This window comes from Pinus tabuliformis, chromosome 6 (assembly GCF_031772625.1).
Source record: "Pinus tabuliformis cultivar Carrire ecotype Pingquan chromosome 6, CPIR1, whole genome shotgun sequence".
NCBI classification, from domain to species: Eukaryota; Viridiplantae; Streptophyta; class Pinopsida; order Pinales; family Pinaceae; genus Pinus; species Pinus tabuliformis.
Genome location: NC_142292.1, coordinates 1,915,228,400 through 1,915,247,544, shown reverse-complemented (window position 1 = coordinate 1,915,247,544; position 19,145 = coordinate 1,915,228,400). Strand labels below are relative to the sequence as shown.

At 39.0% G+C, this 19,145-nt stretch overlaps 1 protein-coding gene across 1 annotated transcript in view; it reads right to left on the bottom strand.

Moving 5' to 3' along the window:
* The window catches only part of LOC149266844 (uncharacterized), a 61,186-nt gene that overhangs the window by 14,285 nt on the left and 27,756 nt on the right, over nt 1-19,145 (bottom strand). The window lies entirely within an intron of this gene.

Sequence of the window (19,145 nt, the reverse complement as noted above, 5' to 3'; positions counted from 1 at the left end):
CTCACGGAAAGGACCAGAAGAGGCAGACCACTCAAAGTCTCAGAAATAAAAGAAAAACATAATGCCAAGACCAAAAGTTGCATCATAGATAAATATAAATGGGTCATTTAAAAATTAAAAATTTTAAACCCGATTAACTAAGATCCAAGATATAATATGTTCAGTTTTTAAGATTCCACAATTACCAGTGTTATTTCTATCCAAGTTGAGGGTTATACATTTGCATTTTACTTCATATGATTGAGCCACCAGCTGAATCACTTGTGTGTAATTATTCTATTATCTTTTCTTAGGTAATGCATTCGTAGTTTCCAAAAACACATTTGATTAATGGATAACAGCTGATAACATAAATATACCATGTTTAAGAAATCCAATTTGGGACACATATAATACAAGAACCTCAACTTACCTAATTTTGACTTTCTTCTTTGTACCAACCCAAAGCAAATGTGCTAAGCTATTTTCAAGGATTATAGTATGTTCAAAATAAAATCTAAACAAGACAATTCAATTTTGCAGAGCATTAGGCTTGGTAAATTGATCAATGAATAAGAATAGTGCCAATTGGGTCTAGCTTGAATAGTTGACAGAAGAAGTTGCTATCCTTCCTACCTGGGTTGAAATCCCACTTCTGACATATTTATTTTTCGTGAGCTGATTGTTGATCAAGCTCGTTGCAAGCTAATTGTTGTTGGGCCTGGCAAGTTACCAGCAATCTCATTCTCGCTCACAAGCTGGAGGTGGGAGCGTGCCCACAAGGGGAAGAAACTGGCAATAAGAATAAATGGCATGTTTTAATTTTATCAGGGACAACTGTATCTATCCATGTTACAAATAATGACCATTTCACTATTAAACACAGATGTTAGTTAAGGTATTAATAAATGCTAATTATGCAGGATGGGAAGCTTACGAAGGACCTGGAACTAGAAACTCTGATCAAATATGTCTGGGGCATAGAGTCAGGACTCAGGACATAAAACTATAAAAGCATTAGTGGTTTACAACGGTCTGCAATAGTATTAACTATGGGCAATAAGACAAATTAATATCTCTGCTGAGTCAAAATTGATTGTTGAGATGATAAAAGAATCACTTTGCACCATCCAATGTCACCATAATTGAAGTAATTACCAGTGGGAAACACATCCGGGGGATGTGTGGAAGCACCCCTCAAGTTCGAGGGAACATCATAAATGGCATCGGGGTCTCCAACAGACCCTGCCCAAAATATTAAAATTAAATTATATGAAAACTGAAACATAAATCATTGAAATCTTATAGATAAGAATGTGACAATAATGTACATCATTACATGTAACATAATAGTCAAAAATGATACATGTAATGATGTAACATAACGTGATAATCACAATTCACAAATTCAGAAGATATAGATAAAGTATTAAGTAAATTGATCTAAGGGCATGGCAAACAAAAAATGAGCATCACTACTCAAGGCAAGGCCCGACTAGTCTCTGCATCCAGCTACTGCACTAAATGCCCATCTAAAGATAAAAAGGACTAAAAAATTAAAAAATTAAATATAAAAGAAGAGGGAAGAAAACGGTGCCAAACTAGCAAAAAATGAATAAAAAAGGCTCCCTCTCAAAGGTTTTTGACAAATAAATGAAAACTCATGTAAAAAAACTATCTGGATTAGAGACAAACCTAGTACATCACTTCACGACATCAAGGGTTATTTCATAAGTTTTCTGTAGGCCCCTTCCAAAAATTACCTCACCGTTACCTATTCATAACCAAGAAACTTAGGAAAATAGCTTATGTCCTACTCTAAAGACACATGTAAAGGAAATAAGGTTGTACCACTAGGGTTCACTTACGCAAGTCGGTAAGATTAGCTTATGTTATCTTTTGCTAAACCAGATTATCTATGTTTTAGTGCCTTGCATATTTTTTGGAGTTTGATTTGTCATGATAGGTAGGGGATTGAGGCACTACACATTGAAGAACCACACATCATACCTCATGATCATTTTACACTACCTTGGGATCCATGACAGCCTGGGACCACATCATCAAGGTGTCCACATAAGCTTACGACACTACCTTGAGTATTTACTACATTGTATTATTCAATCTAGCACATGTGCGGGGCATCCCCCTTTTCGCATTTAACACTTGAGGGCTCTTATTGATGTATTATTGAGGTAGTGTGTCAGATACATGTATGAACATAACTAGACTCTACTTGCTATTTGTCACATGTTTCTAAAGGCTTCTAGATGGATTATCAAGACTTGTTTGACCAAGTCAACACTATTTAATCTAAACCCTTCTAGAAGGGACACACCTCCTTTTCCCATATGTGTGCATAGCTCTGATGTATTTATGAGGATCTTGGTGGTTTGAACCTCTTTGACCCTCATATTATGTCACAAGGTTCGTCGGACCTAAACCATGAGGTTCAAAATTCGGCAAACCTTAAAAAATATGTTGAAAATTCGTTCAAGTTCGTTCAAGTTCAATTTAAGTATTCTCTTCCTGCGACTAAAGCTCACACTCTACGTCAGTGGTTGGAGTTCGCATGTGACTTGAAAAGAGCCCTTAACAGCAACAATAATGTCGATGTGCAGTTGGTGATCGATTTGTGGTTCAGTTGGAAGATACACCAGAGTGATTAGTCATTCGACTTACTAGAGCGGGGTTTGTTAAGTAAAGTTGAATCAGTGATCAGTGTGCAGCGAGGGGCAGTGAGTGCTGGACAGAGAGGTAGAGATAGTGCCGAGAGACCAGCGCAGAGGCAGAGAGGCAGACACAGAAGCCAGAGTAGGCCACGCAGAGGCTAGCTGGGACAGCACAGAGGCCAGAGGGCCTGCATCATCCACGCAGAGGGCAGCGGGAGTGACGCAAAAGGTTGTAGAGGTTGCGCATTGCCTCAGAGGGCTGACGTAGAGGGTTTTGAGGCTGGCACAGAGGCCAGGAGGGCTGACGCAATGCTTTAGTTATGCTAGAGAGGGTTTTGTGGAGCAGATTTTCTGAATATCTGCTTCTGAATAGAGAGGTCTTACTGTTGGTTATTTTTCTCTATCAGGTGGTGAGCTAGTGTGGCACCCAGTTGTACTCAAGGATAGACTACATAATAAAATAAACCCTCAGAATTGCGGCACTGATTTTCCCGCATTGGGTTTTTCCGGGGATGAGTTCTCCAAAAATAACGATGTCACTTGTGTGTTTGTTATTTCTTTCAGTTGTTGATATGTAGATGGTTGAGACTGTATTGTGTTTATTTTGATGTTTATATGATTAAATAACTTGTTCATAATTAACAAGTAGGGGAAATAAACCAGAGGAATACAGATAAAATTTCTAACGGATAGACTTAGAAATTTCAACATGATATTAGAGCGTGGTTGCAGATCACAAGAGAGTTGAAGGCATCATCGAAAGCAGAGCAGCGGAGCATTTGCAGCAGAAACAACTATACCGAGTGACAGAAGTTGTTCCTTGCAGAAAGCGACAGAAGAAGGGTTGACACAGAGGGACTACGTCATCAATCCGGGCCAGAGAGAGGCTAGCACAGAGGCCGAGGGAGGGCAGAAAAAGGCTCACGCAGAGACCAAGAGGGTTGACACAGTTGGCTGAGGGAGCATTTTAGCCAGTGTCGGGATTGCACAAAGCCTAGAGGCTCAATCCTTCAGTTGTTGGGGCATAGGAAGTTGTGGGCAATTTGCGGGAGTGAAGTTGTTGGGGTACTGTGGGCAGAACAGTACATAACAGGGCAAAACCAGGGTAGAGGAAGTCGCTACCAAGGCGGATTTCTAGCCAAGGAATCCAAATCAATGTTGCAGGTGCACAGAAGATCGGAGAGGTGCGACTTGACGATTGGCAGGAGGATTTCCAGAAGGGAAATCAAAACTCGGAGTCGAAAAGATAACTTCCAGGCAGGAAGTAGAGAGACTCAGTAAGAGTCGAAGAAAGAACTTCCAGAGGAAAGTAGAGAGACTCGGAGAAGTCAAAAGGAAGAGCAGAGAGATGGCCATGAATGGGCTGAGGAATCAGGACAGGCTAGACGAGGCCTCCAACTTTGTGTTCTGGAAGGCCAGGATCCTGTCCATTCTAGATAGACATCGCATCAAGGCCTTTGCCTTGAGAACAATGGCTATCCCAGTTGACCCGGTTGATAATGAGAAGTACGAGGAGGCAATGGCCAAGGCTAAATGCATCATCCTTGATGGGGTCAAGGATCATGTGGTCCAACATATTGCCGAGAAGGATACGGCAAAGGAAATGTGAGACACTCTGAAGATGTTGTACCAGCATACTTTCGTGCAGAGGAAGATGTTACTTGAGAATCAGTTGCGGTCATAGCAGAAGCAGAAAGGGGGCGCAGCTAGATCACTTCCTCAGTTGGTTGAAGGAGATCCGAGACCAACTGACTTCCATAGGGGCCACACCGAATCATGAGATGTTGGTGAGGACCGCTCTAAACGCAGTCTCCAAGGAGTGGGAGTCATTTGTCCAGAGCATTCTGGGCAGGGCGGATCTTCCAGATTGGGAAGAACTGTGGGCTACTATTCGCCAAGAAGAGATCAGACGGCCAAGCAAGATGGGAAGTAGCAGCAAAGGAGTCTGAATTAAGAAGGAAGAGGAAGAGGATGCATCTCTGGCATCTGCAAGGAAGTAGGAGAAGAGGAAGAAAAAGGACCTCTCCAAGTTCAAGTGCTTCAACTGTGGGGCACTGGGTCATTATGTGAACCAGTGTCCGAAGAAGAAGTCTAAGGGACAGGCATCTGACTCCAAGGCAATGCCAGCGAAGGCAGAAAAGGAGGTAGAGGAGGATGACGATTGTGTCATGAGTGCTCATGTACCTCTAGAGAAGAGGTGGGGAGACATCAAGCTGTAGTCAGGAGGACTACAGGGGATGAGGGGCAAGATCCTTGAGGTATCCAAACTCTTGGATCAGATCCTTGCTACAAGAGCCCCGAAGAGAGTAGCGGGATTGGCGGATGTCAGTAGAGACGGATGCGAATGAAGCAGCGGAGAGTGCTACAGTGCAAGAGTCCCCAAGCAGGGCAAGTTTGGTAGGTTGCAGCAGTGCGAGAGGCACGAAGATTGTTGTAACAGTGTGAGATGGCACAGAGAGGTTTGCAGCGGTGCGAGATGCAGGGAGTTGTTGCAACAACACAGAGGTCAGTAGAGGGAGCACTTGATAGCGGCAGAGAGAGCTTCAACATTGGGAGTGTTTCTAGCCTGACAGGGATGTCAGAAGTTGGGTAGATCAGTTACTTACTTCTCAGTAACCGAGTTGTAGTGCAGTAGCCGTATGCAGTAGCATGATGCAGCATGATGAGAGGGGGATGCAGTGCAGTGCAATGTTGGGAGAAAGGACCAATAGCAACATAGATGCAGAGGGAGATGTCATACAGATGCAGCAGTGGCAGTGTCAGAGTTATGGGCAGTAGTACCAAGATGCAACAGTGCAGAAGATGTTGGGCAGGGAGGCTGAGCATCAGCGCAGGTACCGGTGTCATATAATCAGAGTGATGCTCAGTGTGGAGTATTACTAAAGCACAGTCCTCGTTAAGAGGGAGTGTTGATTTGTGGTAGCATCGGATGTGCTCTAACCATGCAAATTGGTGGAGAGGCTAAAGCACATGAAATCTCCAAGACCCGGAAATAGTTTGAGCAGATCCTAACCAGTTTGGGAGATATTAGAATAATTAATATTTTTAATGGAGTTCCTAAGTCTAAACTTAGGAAAAACAAAATATTAAAGGGTGTTAATATAAAACAAGGGTTAGAAGGTTCCAAAAGTCATGGATCAAGCCAAATCTAATCTTAGCCATTGATTAGAGATGTAATCTCAATGTTTGAAGGACCAACAGGAAAAGTATAAGAGGAGGCTTGAGGGTCAGTTGGAAGATACACCAAAGTGATCAGTGATTCGACTTACTAAGGCGGGGTTTGCTAAGTAAAGTCGAATCAGTGGTCAGTTTGTAGTGAGGGGAAGTGAATGCTAGACAGAGAGGCAGAGAGTGCCGAGAGACCAGTGCAGAGGCAGAGAGGCAGACGCAAAAGCTAGACTAGGCCACGCAGAGGCTAGCTGGGACAGCGCAAAGGCCAGAGGGCCTGCGTCATCCACGCAGAGGGCAGCAGAAGTGACGCAGAAGGCCGTAGAGGTTGCGCAGTGCCTCAAAGGGCTGACGTAGAGGGTTTTGAGGTTGGCGCAGAGGCCAAGAGGGCTGACGCAGTGCTTCAGTTGTGCTAGAGAGGGTTTCGTGGAGCAGATTTTCTGAATAGCTGCTTCCGAATAGAGAAGTATTACTGTCGGCTAAGTTGCAAGAAACGTAGGGCAGGGGGCCGTTTCCATACAGAAACGAGTACGAAACGCTAAAACGCGTGTGGTACGGCCGTGAAACGTGTTTCATGCCGTACTGCCAAGTTTCACGAAACTGAAACATGGCTGGTACGGCCAGAAACACGTTTCATGGCCGTATGATCCACGTTTCAGCTTTTTACTTGTGTTTTTTTGTTTAATTTGTTTTCTAATTTATTTTTACGGTATCCTAGTGACTTCTAGTTGCTTCTAGATGCCTATCTAAAGTTATAAAAGTGAACTTTTGCCCTAGTGTTGATATGCAGTTCATCAGGAAGTTTGAGGCATATGCAGTTCATGGTAATGTTAAATTCTTAAAGTAAAAGTGATATTCTCCTTTATTTTTCATTTTCATCCTTTTACTTAAAATTTTAACATTACCATGAAATGACTCAGGATGTTTGAGAGTGGTTTCGCTCTCACTGGATTTCACATGGAGAAAGTAGAATTTTAGATCTCACTCAAAATCCAGCAGACTTATCTGTTTTTCAGGATTTTTGATTTCAAGATTGGGGGGATTGCAATGTTTCCATTGGATTTTATCATGTACTAGGGTATGGAACTTGTATGTAATCAAGAGAACCAAGCCCTCTATGCAGGGGAGACTCCCAATAATCAAGAGCATGTAGGGTACTAGGGTATGAAACTTGTATTTAATCAAGAGCACTAAGGTCGTTCGACTATGTAGGAGGAGACTCCCAATCAATCACGAGACAAGAAATTAGAAATTTCTCGTGGCTGATTTTGGATATTTCTATTTTCATTATGTGATCATTCATGAGTAAATGTGATGTAAATTTAGAGACTTATAGTTTATGCATTGACAATTGACAATTTTATCATAATGTAATAACTTAAGAATGTATCATATATGCTTTATGATTGCACATATTTCTTAAATGTCCTATATATATATATATATATATATATATATATATATATATATATATATATATATATATATTCGCGTTTCCCCGTTTCCAAAATTTAGGGAGGTCGCATTTCGTATCGCTTCCCGTTTTGGAAACTCGTACCCCTTTCCCTGTTTCGTGCAACCTTGACTGTCGGTTATTTTTCTCTGTCGAGTGAGCTAGTTTGGCACCCAGTTGTACTCAAGGATAGAATGCATAATAAAATAAACCCTCATAATTGTTGCCCCTGTTTTCCCGCATTAGGTTTTTCCAAGGACGAGTTGTCCAAAAATAACGGGTCACTTATGTGTTTGCTATTTCTTTCAACTATTGATCTGTAGATGGTTGAGACTGTATTGTGTTTATTTTGATGTTTATATGGTTAAATAACTTCTTCATAATTAACAAGTAGGAGAAATAAACCAAAGGAATATAGATTAAATTTCTAACGAATAGACTTAGAAATTTCAACAGAAAGAAACCCTTGCATGTCCCAATCTCGATGGGAAATGAATTGCTTCAATAAGGGGTAATACAACTGTTATAAATCATACAAAGCAAGCTTAAACCCTTTGAGCTACAAGCAGTAATATAAAGAAAAAGTAAAAGGCACACAAAATGGGAGGAAAAACAAAAATCGAGTTGGTAACTCGTGCATCCACGATTGCTCCCTCCCCACACTTATACACTTAGGATGAGGGTCCCCATCATGTTGGTCCCTTTGACCATGGCACTTGGCCGTGAAGTCTTCTCCCCTTCATTCCATCATTATTATTCACTAACACCTATCAATTGATGGGTGGACTAAGGAAATGTTACTTCCCCTTAGAGGCTGGAAACACCTCATAGGGTTGTCATTTAGCCACTCCTACTTATGGAGGAAACACCATTGTGAGCTCGGGACCCCAAATTTGGAAGGGAGGCCTTGTTTGTAGTGTCGATAGCGCTTTAATTTCAAGCGTGGTTCACTTAAATGCAAAAATTATTATTGTACCTTATAATTGGTTGCTTGCACTATACTTTATGTTCTGATTGTCAGTTGGTTCCATAGCCATGACCTGGGCACCTCACCCATAGGTACCCAGGCCCCCAGAGAAGCATACTGGCACCTGCAGGTGAAGTGTTTAAAGCCATGGGATTCCAAGCAACAATTATGCATCATACACACCCTTGGGCACCTCCAACACCCATAGTGTTTTGGAACTTTCCCCTACATCTAATAACTTTTTGGGATGACGCACCTGGACCCAATAGGCCCCCAACCGGTTTAGCACTTTAAAGAGGAGCCAATTGTTCCAAGGCCTATAGGAGGATGGTCTCGCCCCTTGAGACATGGGAGGGCTAGCACCACCTTAGAAGCCCTCAACATTAGAGCAGAGATTGACCCTATGGCCATTTGGAGGCCCATAGACCACATTCTAACCCCCAAGGTGAAATTTTGGGGCCCCTCGAGAGGTTTAACAAAAATGTGAAGGGCAACCTTCACGTGAAGGCCAACCTTCATGTGATTTTAGAAGGCTTCTACACCTTGCTTGGCACCAAGAACCCTTAATGCATGCCTCATAGGGCCCTACACATGGATGACGTCAACATTGTGACTCACATTTGTGGGCATTTCACTTGGTATTATGTTTTGGCTAGTGTTGTAATTTTACTTGAAATGTAGGGTCTTTTAGGCTAATTAGAGATTGATCCTCCCCATGTAAATAGAGGTAAGGAATCTTTTCATTCTCATCATCATCACTTGGAGATTTCATCTTCTCTTTAGAGAATTACGACCTTTTCTAGTGGGAGAAATGTGACCTATGGAATGAATTTTGTATTGAAGTTATTTCTGTCTTTGGAAAAGTTATCTTATCAATGATGGACTATTCCATGCATGTTGTCTTGTAAGTGAGCCATGTATTCGATAAATTTTTGCTTTATGTCTAATGTATGGAATATATTGGTAATCTAGGGTTTTCTATTTGTAATATATTGGTAATCTAGGGTTTTCTATTGTGCCCTAATATAGAAGCTAGATATCATTATTACATGCATTACTCATTATATAACATGTGAATGGTATTCCCCTTAGGAACTCATGTTGTAGCTCTCCCAAGTGCCTTTGATCCCTCATAAAGATAATAGTTAGGATTTTGATGTTAGGGCATCAAAATATCCTTCCTCCTTTACAAAGATTAGCTACCCTTGAACATCCATAGACTCCATCCACCCTAGGGCTAAGCATTGGCCATCCTTTGTTGGTGATCAAACAAACTTTTATCCATAAATTTTCTCCTTTTTTCTCTTGCCTATTTCGGCCCTCTTAAGGCCAAGCGGCCAACTAGGGCTTGGCGCAAATTGCTTGGGAAGAAGAATTTTGGAATTTGGAGAATCTAAATACCAAGAGTGGAGCGGTTGATGCAAAATCATTCCCCTTTGGTAGGCATTCACTTCAATTTTGTACATAATATTTCTTGCCCTAGGGTAAGCCCTAATTTGGTTATTGCTTCAACTTGGAGGCTTTTTTAGGGTTTCATGTCCCAAATCCCTGTTAAAACACATTGTAGGAAACCCTTTCTCTTCACCTGACCTTAGGCCATTCCAACTCTCAACCTAATAAACAAACCCTAGGGCCTAGGTCTTGTGTGCATAAAAGTGAGCTCTCTAGGGAAAGTGAATCACTCTTACCCTTTGATTAGAGCATTGTGTTGAAGAATGTAGCTATGGTCGGCCTTCATAATCCTTGATGTATTTATAATACTATGTAAAAACACGAAAGAAATTATATTTTTAATTAGAAGAGAGAAAATTAAAAGAAAGGAAAGCAACAAATCCACCTAAAATTAAAATCCTTGAAAATAGCTCATACTCATGTAAATAACATATTTACCATCAGTTACTGCCCACCATAATTTAAGCAAGTATTTGCATAAAAGATGGGATAGGAACAAGAAGTCAATAAATATACTTACAAGGAGTTACTGCCCACCATTATTTATGAGTTCTTCAACACTTTAACAAATATAAGGAAAAATGAAGATGTGTGGACTTACTAGAATTTAATTTACAAAGAGGTGTGATCTAATTTACAAAGAGACATGTCTTTTGGGTATCTTGAGTATAAAATACACTTGAAACTTTTCATTTTATACATTCACTTATCACTCGCTAATCTCTTTCACACACACATTATGATCTCTACTTTCCTTTCATGTTTATCGATTGAATTCCTTAAGTGTGATTGCTTGATGAAGATAAAAGTATTGGACACCTAATCCTCTATGGGTTGGTGTGGAAGTTAAACAGTCAAAGGGAGTCCAACAGACCACTTGGAATATGAAGCCAAGGGTCACTAGACTTGTATAAATATGTATCATTGTGAATAATAATGCATTCAAGGCTTATCCTTCATATCTTTCGTCTTCGCCATGGTTGTGTTTAACATGGTATCAAAGCACAGGTCCCAAATTAGCTATTTTGTGTTGTAACTCCTACCATTGTCCTTCATTTTTTCCCTACCATTATTCTATGTCCCTTCGCTAGAATTTGGAATGTTGGATTACTGCTCTGCGTTTTTTTTAAATTGTGGCTCCTTGCGTTGTTGTTGAACACTGTGAACCTCATTGACTGAGCTAGAAATACTGTGTAATGGTTGCATAAGGACGACTGTGTAATTCTATGTGCTCTACGAAGACAATGTGTTCAATTGCAATGATACATATGGTATGGGTTGGTCGTGTTTATATGGTATGTTGTATAACTCCATATGTGCGTTAAAATTTTTGAGGTCGTGTTTTCAATAGTGTTGATAGTTCGATTTCCTGCATTCGGTGAGTACGTGTATGTTTCTGAAGACTGTTGAAATGCCATGGTTATGCATTCAATCCTACGTTGGGATTTTTCTATGAGCATCGATTTTATTATGTTCGTTAGTTGATAAGTGTTGTATGCGTTGAGCTCTTGTTTAACAAAAAAGAAGAGGTCGTATGGTATAACAATGGTGGATTCATATGAGTTATAAAAAGGAAAACTTTATATGCATTGGAATTGAATTATATTACCATAAAAGTGTATGGCATATAATATATATGAATGATATATATGGTATGAAGTAAAGCGAGTACGTTGATTAAGCTTTGTTTTTGAAGACCATATGTTGTATGGTATGAAATCAAGCATGTGATATGGTATATTTTGAAGGTATATATGGTTTGATATATGTGTTGAGTCATACATGATTTAATATGTGTTGATTCATACCAAAATATGAGAACCTTCATGCTCCTTATATGGCGTTGATTAAAATATATATATGCTCTTTCATATGTGCTTGAAAGGTTATATGTTGGAGAGTGCGTTGAATGTTATATGAAGTGTGTATGGTTGGTATGTAATGGCATATGAAGTGTATATATGTGTTGAGGGATAATTTGGTATCATATTATATATTTATATAACAAGTTGTCATTGCTTATATATTGGAACAATTGGTGTTGGTCAAAAGCTTGACATGAAACCAAACACAACATTATTGAAATTGAGGTCCAGCATTGTTTTTGAAGACAATTGCAACTTGTATAATCCAATTGTAGTGACATTGTATTGTGAGTGTTGTTTCTTCCTCATTGGTTCATAGTTGTGATCAGTGTTTGAAGTGTAAGTTTGAGTTGTTGAGAAAAATGGCTAAAATTGATGATGCATTAGAGTTGTTGAATAACCTCATTCATTCCATTGTTCATGATATGGTAAAAAATAGCAAGAACACTCTCTCTAGTATTTGAACCTATTTGCAAGATGCACAAGACAAAATTGAATTCTTGCAGCTTGAGTCACAACTACAACAAGATGAGCTACAACAGCATAGTCATCATTCTAAACTTGTTTTTGTTCAGAACAATCCTATGTTTGAATTTGAGACAAACTCCCATAAGCAACAAGAAATTGAACTTGAGGTTGATTCAGATCAAGTGTCCATTTTAGGAGCAGATTTGCATGCAAATGCAAGAGTTTAGGTTCCACTTCCCAAGCCCACCATCAAACTTTGGGAAGAGCTTCTCCATAACAAGCACGGAACTGGTCTTGGATATGGCAATGATCTGTCTTTTCATATTCCAGATTACTCAAATCCCATCCAGTTCCATAGTGTTGGATTTCTTTATGGCAGTTCATCTTCAGTTGTTCCAGATTTTGCTCCTTTTCCACAGCAACAACAACAAATTGTTAAATGCCAACATTGTGACCGAGTTGACCATATGAAAGATCATTGTTTTGATCTTCATCCATGTGAGCACTGTCATAAAACCACTCATTCTTCAAACATATGCTTCAAAAACAAGCCTCTTGCAAGAACAAAAATTCATCTTGGATGGATCGCTTCTTGGCAATGGGCTTCAACAACCAAGAAGATATTTCAGTCATATGTCAAAACTTGTTCTAGAGTATTGAACAATCTTGCAGTTGATTTTTCTCCATCTTCTCACCTTGTATCTGATAGAGGGGGAAATGATGGTCATATACAAGCTTCAAAGCCACATCAAGCGAGCCTGAGCCACAACTTGCCATACTAGATTCAGAGTTGTAGCTAGAGACAGAGATGCCCCTGAGCATGCCTTTGGTTGGTGGTCAGCCTTAAACCATCTATGTGGGGTTGAGACCTCCCTTTTCAGGTTGAGCTTCTCCCTCTTCAAAGAATTGGGGACACTTCCTCTAGCAGAAGACTTCAACTTCTTGCCAGTTTTGGAAGAGTTCCAGAATTGCATTAAGCATTCCAGAGTTGGTGGTCATCCTTAAACCACCGCAGGTTGTAGACCTCCCTTTTCTAGGTTGAAGGTCTCCCTCTCCAAATCATTAGGGACACTTCCTCTAGCAGAAGATTTCAACTTCTTGCTAGATTTGGAAGAGTTCTGAGAACTGCACTAAGCGTTCCAGTGTTGGTGGTCATCCTTAAACCACCCCCTTATACCAACATTTTAGAGAGCACATTCAGCCTAGTGCTGCCATGCATTTTTGCACATTTTTTATTACAACTCTCTTCTTGGACTCATACATACCCCTTCGGATTAAGGGGGGGAATGTTGGACACCTAATCCTCTAAGGGTTGGTGTGGAAGTTGAACAGTCAAAGGGATTCCAAGAGACTGAAACCAAGGGTCACTAGACTTGTATAAATATGTATCATTGTGAATAATAATGCATTCAAGGCTTATCCTTCATATCTTTTGTCTTCACCATGGTTGTGTTTAACAAAAAGAAATATAATATATATTCACAAGTAATTACCATAGTTCAGAAATAGTGTTTGTATCCATTGCACTCTATTTTTCAACAAGGTATCAGAGCTTTAGTAAAGCAAGGAAGTTAAAGATCACAATTTGGTGACTCCCCTTCTCTCTCAAGAAGGAACAAGAAGGAAGTCTCTCTTCATCTACTTACTCTTGAAAGGAAGACTCTTCTCCTCATTTACCTATGTCTAAATCTTGTGAACAAATGACTCCTTCTTGCAAGGAAAGTAACAAACTTGAAGGAGCATCCAATTTCAAGGCATGGAAAAAGAGGATTGATTTGGTTTTAGAGGAACATGATGTCCTTCAATATGTCAAAGGTCAAGAACCTCAACCAGATGAAAAGGTGTTGCAGGCAAAGTGAAGTTTAGGAAGGGTGAGGTCAAGGCTCAAAGAATTCTATTTGAATCTCTCAAGGACCATTTAATTCCTATTGTATCAGAATTGACCACATCAAAGGAAGTGTATGATAAGTTGGTCAATCTATATACAATTAATAACACGGGTCAAAAGATATCATTAAGGAATCAACTTCGTGATGTGAGGATGGATAAGGGTGAATTTGTGGCCTCCTTCTTTATGAAGATAGCACAAATAAGGGACCAACTTCAAGGCATGGGTGAATTGGTTGTTGAATCAGAATTGGTAACCACAACAATCAATGGGCTACCTGATCTATGGGATGGATTTGCTGGTGGAATTTGTGCTAGAAAGGATACTCCATCCTTGGATGAACTATGGACAACTTGTACACAAGAAGAATCAAGACTCAAAGCTAAAGGAAAGATTCAGGAACTTGACTCACATGCTTTTATTGCACAATCAAGAAGGTTTAATGGGAAAAAACAGTTTGGAAGAAGACATCCTCCTCAAGACTTGTCAAAAGTTCAATGCTATGGATGCCACAAATATGAACATTATAGAAGTGATTGCGCTGAAAATTCAAATGACAAAAAGAGGAAAGGTTGGGCCCCTCTTCAAGATTAGAAGCTCTATTTTTTCTTGATAAAATCATTTGCAAACCCTGCACTATGATAGGTCAAGGACACAAATGACTAAATACATTGAAGGTTTTATTGCAAAGAAAGTATTGATGCCAGGAAAGACATCTTCCATCTATTGTTTAAGAATGATGAATGATGAAGTTATTCTTTGTACATTAAATGAAGGACAAGCTCTTATGAACAAAATTCTACTGCTACAATGATTTAGAGAAAGCATATCATCATTAGACTCTCTTGATTGATTGTTGACAATGTTGGATATGTGAAAGGCATGTCAATTCTAGGATTCTGACATTTGATTATGAAATTGAAAATCTAGGGTTTATAAACCCTAGCAAGCAGCAAATCTTCAAATTGGTCCCTTTTCGTTGAAGATAGAAATCTTAGCTCATGCACGAAAGACATGACATCATGATGACATTGTGGATGAAATTGATGCAAGAAGGCCAAGATAAAGAGGGAGCTAACATTCTTCTCAAAAATTGTTCTTTCATGGCCTCCTAGTAAGGATCGCAGGGACGTATTGAAGGTTGCCAATGTCTCTGACAACAGAGGGAGAAGAAGTGGAAGAACAAAGCAAAGCTTGTGACAAAAAAACTTGCCCTAGAATCAAGATTTGAAGATATGAGTTTAAGGGAGAGCATACCAATAAGCAAATTTGAAATATGCCTATCTGTGACTAGAGATGAGAGAATAGAAGATTCTTCGAGTAAGAGGGAGATCATGTTTTTGCTCCAATTGTCAAGACTTTGAAGAAGTCTCATAATTTAAGAAGGTCCTTAAGGACTCATGTGGAGCAACTATGATATGTTGTACCAAAGAAGGGACAAATTTACAAAAAAAAAAAAAAAAAAAACTTATATTAGCTTTGGAGGGAGCTCGAAATGATCACAACAGAACTTGTCTTGGATTAAGAGGGAGTTGTCCACTGAATGTGATCTTGAATTGATGAAGCCTAATGAAATCTTCTTTGCAAAAGTTTGATGATGATAGGAAGCTAATTGGTTCTTTAATGAACTTGGTCTGAATATTTGCTTTATAGTGAATACATTAAATCAAATGAAGCCAAAGTATGATCATTAGATACTCTTATAGTACCACTAATTATTGTTTGAAGTATGTGGTAGGCAATGAGCTTAGGTTATTGGGATACTCTGACTTTGATTGGGTTGAAAGTGTTGTCGATGGAAAAGAGTACATCTAGCGGATGTTTTTGATTGGGCTCTTCAATGGTTTTGGATGAGCATAAAGCATCATCCATGGCACTTAGTTTTGCTGAAGCTAAATATATGGCAACCTGTGCAGTTTGTTGTTTGGCTTTGGAAACTGCTTGCCAAAATGTTTGAGCAAGTGCTGGAATCAACCATGATATTTTGTGACAGTCAAAGTTGCATGGCAGGTCGAAGCACATTGGTATTAAGTACCACTACATTCGAGAGCAAGTGCTGGAATCGATCATGATATTTTGTGACAATCAAAGTTGCATGGCAGGTCGAAGCATGTTGGTATTAAGTACCACTACATTCGTGACATGGTGCAAAAGGGAGCAGGAAAGCTTCAGTACATCTCCACTAATGAGCAGACAGTTGATGTCCTAACTATGCCTCTTTCCAAAGGGAGATTTGTGTTTTTCAGAGATAAGCTAGGACTTGTGGAGCATGCCTCTTTGGCTGAGAGGGAGCAGTGATTTTTCCTGCATCATGATATTCTTCCTATGTCACTTGACCAGAATTAGGGATATCATCCCTTTGTCAAGTTGACCAAAATTAGGAAGAATGGCTTGAGACATGATATTCACTTGACCAAAATTAGGGATATCATCCATGTGTCAAGTTGACCAAAATTAGGAAGAATGGTTTGAGAGATGATATTCTTCTTGTGTCACTTGACCAGAATTAGGGATATCATCCCTATGTCAAGTTGACCAGAATTAGGAAGAATGGTTTGAGAGATGATGTTCTTCGTGTGTCACTTGACCAAAATTAGGGATATTATCCCTGTGTCAAGTTGACTACAATTAAGAAGAACGGTTTGCGAAATTAGACATCTTTATTCTTCCTGTGTCACTTGACCAAAATTAGGGATATTATCCCTGTGCCAAATTGACCAGAATTAGGAAGAATGGTTTCATGGAAAGAAATTCTTCTTGTGTCCTGTGTTGTGACCAGAATTAGGGATGTTATCCTTGTGTCAAGCACATTGACCAAAATTAGGAAGAATGGTCTGGTGGATAGACATTTTCCTGTGTCATGTATTGTGACCAAAATTAGGGAATTTGTCCTTTTGTCAAGAACTATGACCAAAATTAGGAGAATGCTTTGATAGATTAGATAGCATCATGGACTAACATTCTCCCTGTGTCTGTACTATGTCCCGAATTAGGGAGATTATCCCTATGTCAAGTACAATGACCAGAATTAGGAAGAATGGTTCGGTGAACTAACATTCTCTCTGTCTCAGTATTGTGACCAAAATCAGAGATTTATCCTTGTGTCAAGTACTTTGACAAGATTAGAGAAAATGGTCCGAAAGAGGCTATTCAATTGGAGCCTCCCAACATCTTGCTTGGATCTTTGTCTAGAGAGAACGTGTTTTGGCATCCAGGCCTGGGTTGAGGTCGTTTGGATTTTCACCTGGACTATGTCCACTAGTCATGTGACTATGACCGACCAGATCATGGTGACTAGTTGATATTAATGTTGTACCATAGGTACTAGGTGGATGCCATGATTATTATAGGTCAAGAGGGTTGACCTAGATGATTGTGATGTTGGTAATGTTGATATTGATTTGATAATGATGCTAATCTAGTCTTTCCTTAGAAAACTTTTCAATTAGTTGACATCTTGTTAGACATTATGAATACCTCCCTAGCTAAGAGGGAGTGTTGAAGAATGTAGCTATGGTCGGTCTTCATAATCCTTGATGTATTTACAAAAGAAAATTATATTTTTAATTAGAAGAAAGAAACTTAAAAGCAAGGAAATCAACAAATCCAACTAAAATTAAAATCCTTGAAAATAGCTCATACTCGCCCAAATAGCATATTTATTATCACTTACTACCCACCATAATTTAAGCAAGTATTTGCATAAAAGACGAGATAGGAACAAGATGTAAATAAATATACTTACCAAGAGTTATTGCCCATCATTATTGATGTGTTCTTTAACACTTTAACAAATATGAGTAAAAATGTAAATGTGCAGAATTACTAGAATTTAATTTACAAAGCGACGTGATCTAAATTACAAAGAAACATGTCTCTTGGGTATCTTGAGTATAAAATACACTTGAAACTTTTCATTTTATACATTCTCTTATCACTCGCTAATCTCTTTCACACACATTGTGACCTCTACTTTCCTTTCATTGTTATTGGTTGAATTTCTGAAGTGTCATTGCTTGATGAAGATAAAAGAAATATAATATATATTCACAAACAATTACCATAGTTCAGAAATAGTGCCTGTATCCATTGCACTCTATTTTTCAACACCTTGTACTTAAGTTGTGTCTTCCCCTTAGAAGCCTCTTGGTCACCATTGTACCTTCATACCTAGAATATCCATTATAGGTGACCATATATCGGAACTCCTCCCATTGTTGAAAGTCCATAAAGAACAGGGAGTTTTGGGTTGTGGTGACAATGGGCCACTAACCATTGTTGTCTATTGGTCTAGTAATAGCCTTGTAGGGTGCCCCTCTCCAAGGGGTATGCTATATTTTGCAGCAACAGTGTTGATATTCAAGCCTCATGGTTTATGATGGTCTTTTGTTCAATCATGAATTATCTCTAAATGGTATTTATTGTATGGTTGCAATAAACTTAAATAGCACGTTGAAAGATCAGTTCCAACAGAATTGGTAATCCCTTTCATGAATTTGGACCGATTTCAAAGACTAATGTGAAATTCGATATTGATCATTAAGATGCACTAATTCACACAACATGCTTGTGAATCTACTCAAACTTAAACAACACTCTTTTATTTATGGTTTATGGCATGTTTACTCACAAATGGATGCTCATGTAATTGAATAGACCTAAATAAGGGATAACCCTATCATTGTTGTTGCAACTTTGCTTACATTGTTATGGGTTTAAGTCTAGCACATTGTTTCAAGTTATAATAAGTTGAAACTTGATCCACACTTATGTTATCATAACACTTGAAATAATTTAAGATCAAACATGTCACAAACATTTCTCATCGATCAATTTACGTATAAATGGCATTTGGGAATTATTATGGCTATGGATGATTGAACGAATTTTTGAATACTTGTATCTTCCTTGGCATTCGCCATTTATCTTTAGAATGTTTTAAGGTTTATGGATGAGTATTCTTTACAAATGCATTTGCACATTATGTTATGGTCTCATGGTACATCATGATTGGATGGAATAAACAATTGCTCACATGCTTAATAAATTTTCAATAGAATTAACCAATAAAAATTGAAGACTAGCAAAGGGAATGCCCCCTTGGTTTGGAATTTTCCGAACCTAAAGAGTGGAGTGAGCCACTAAGTGACAATTGTGGCCACTTGATAATTTCCTTAGGCATCCCTTTGAGAGATAACCCAACTGTAAGGAAGCAAGAAGAATCATTGTGCAG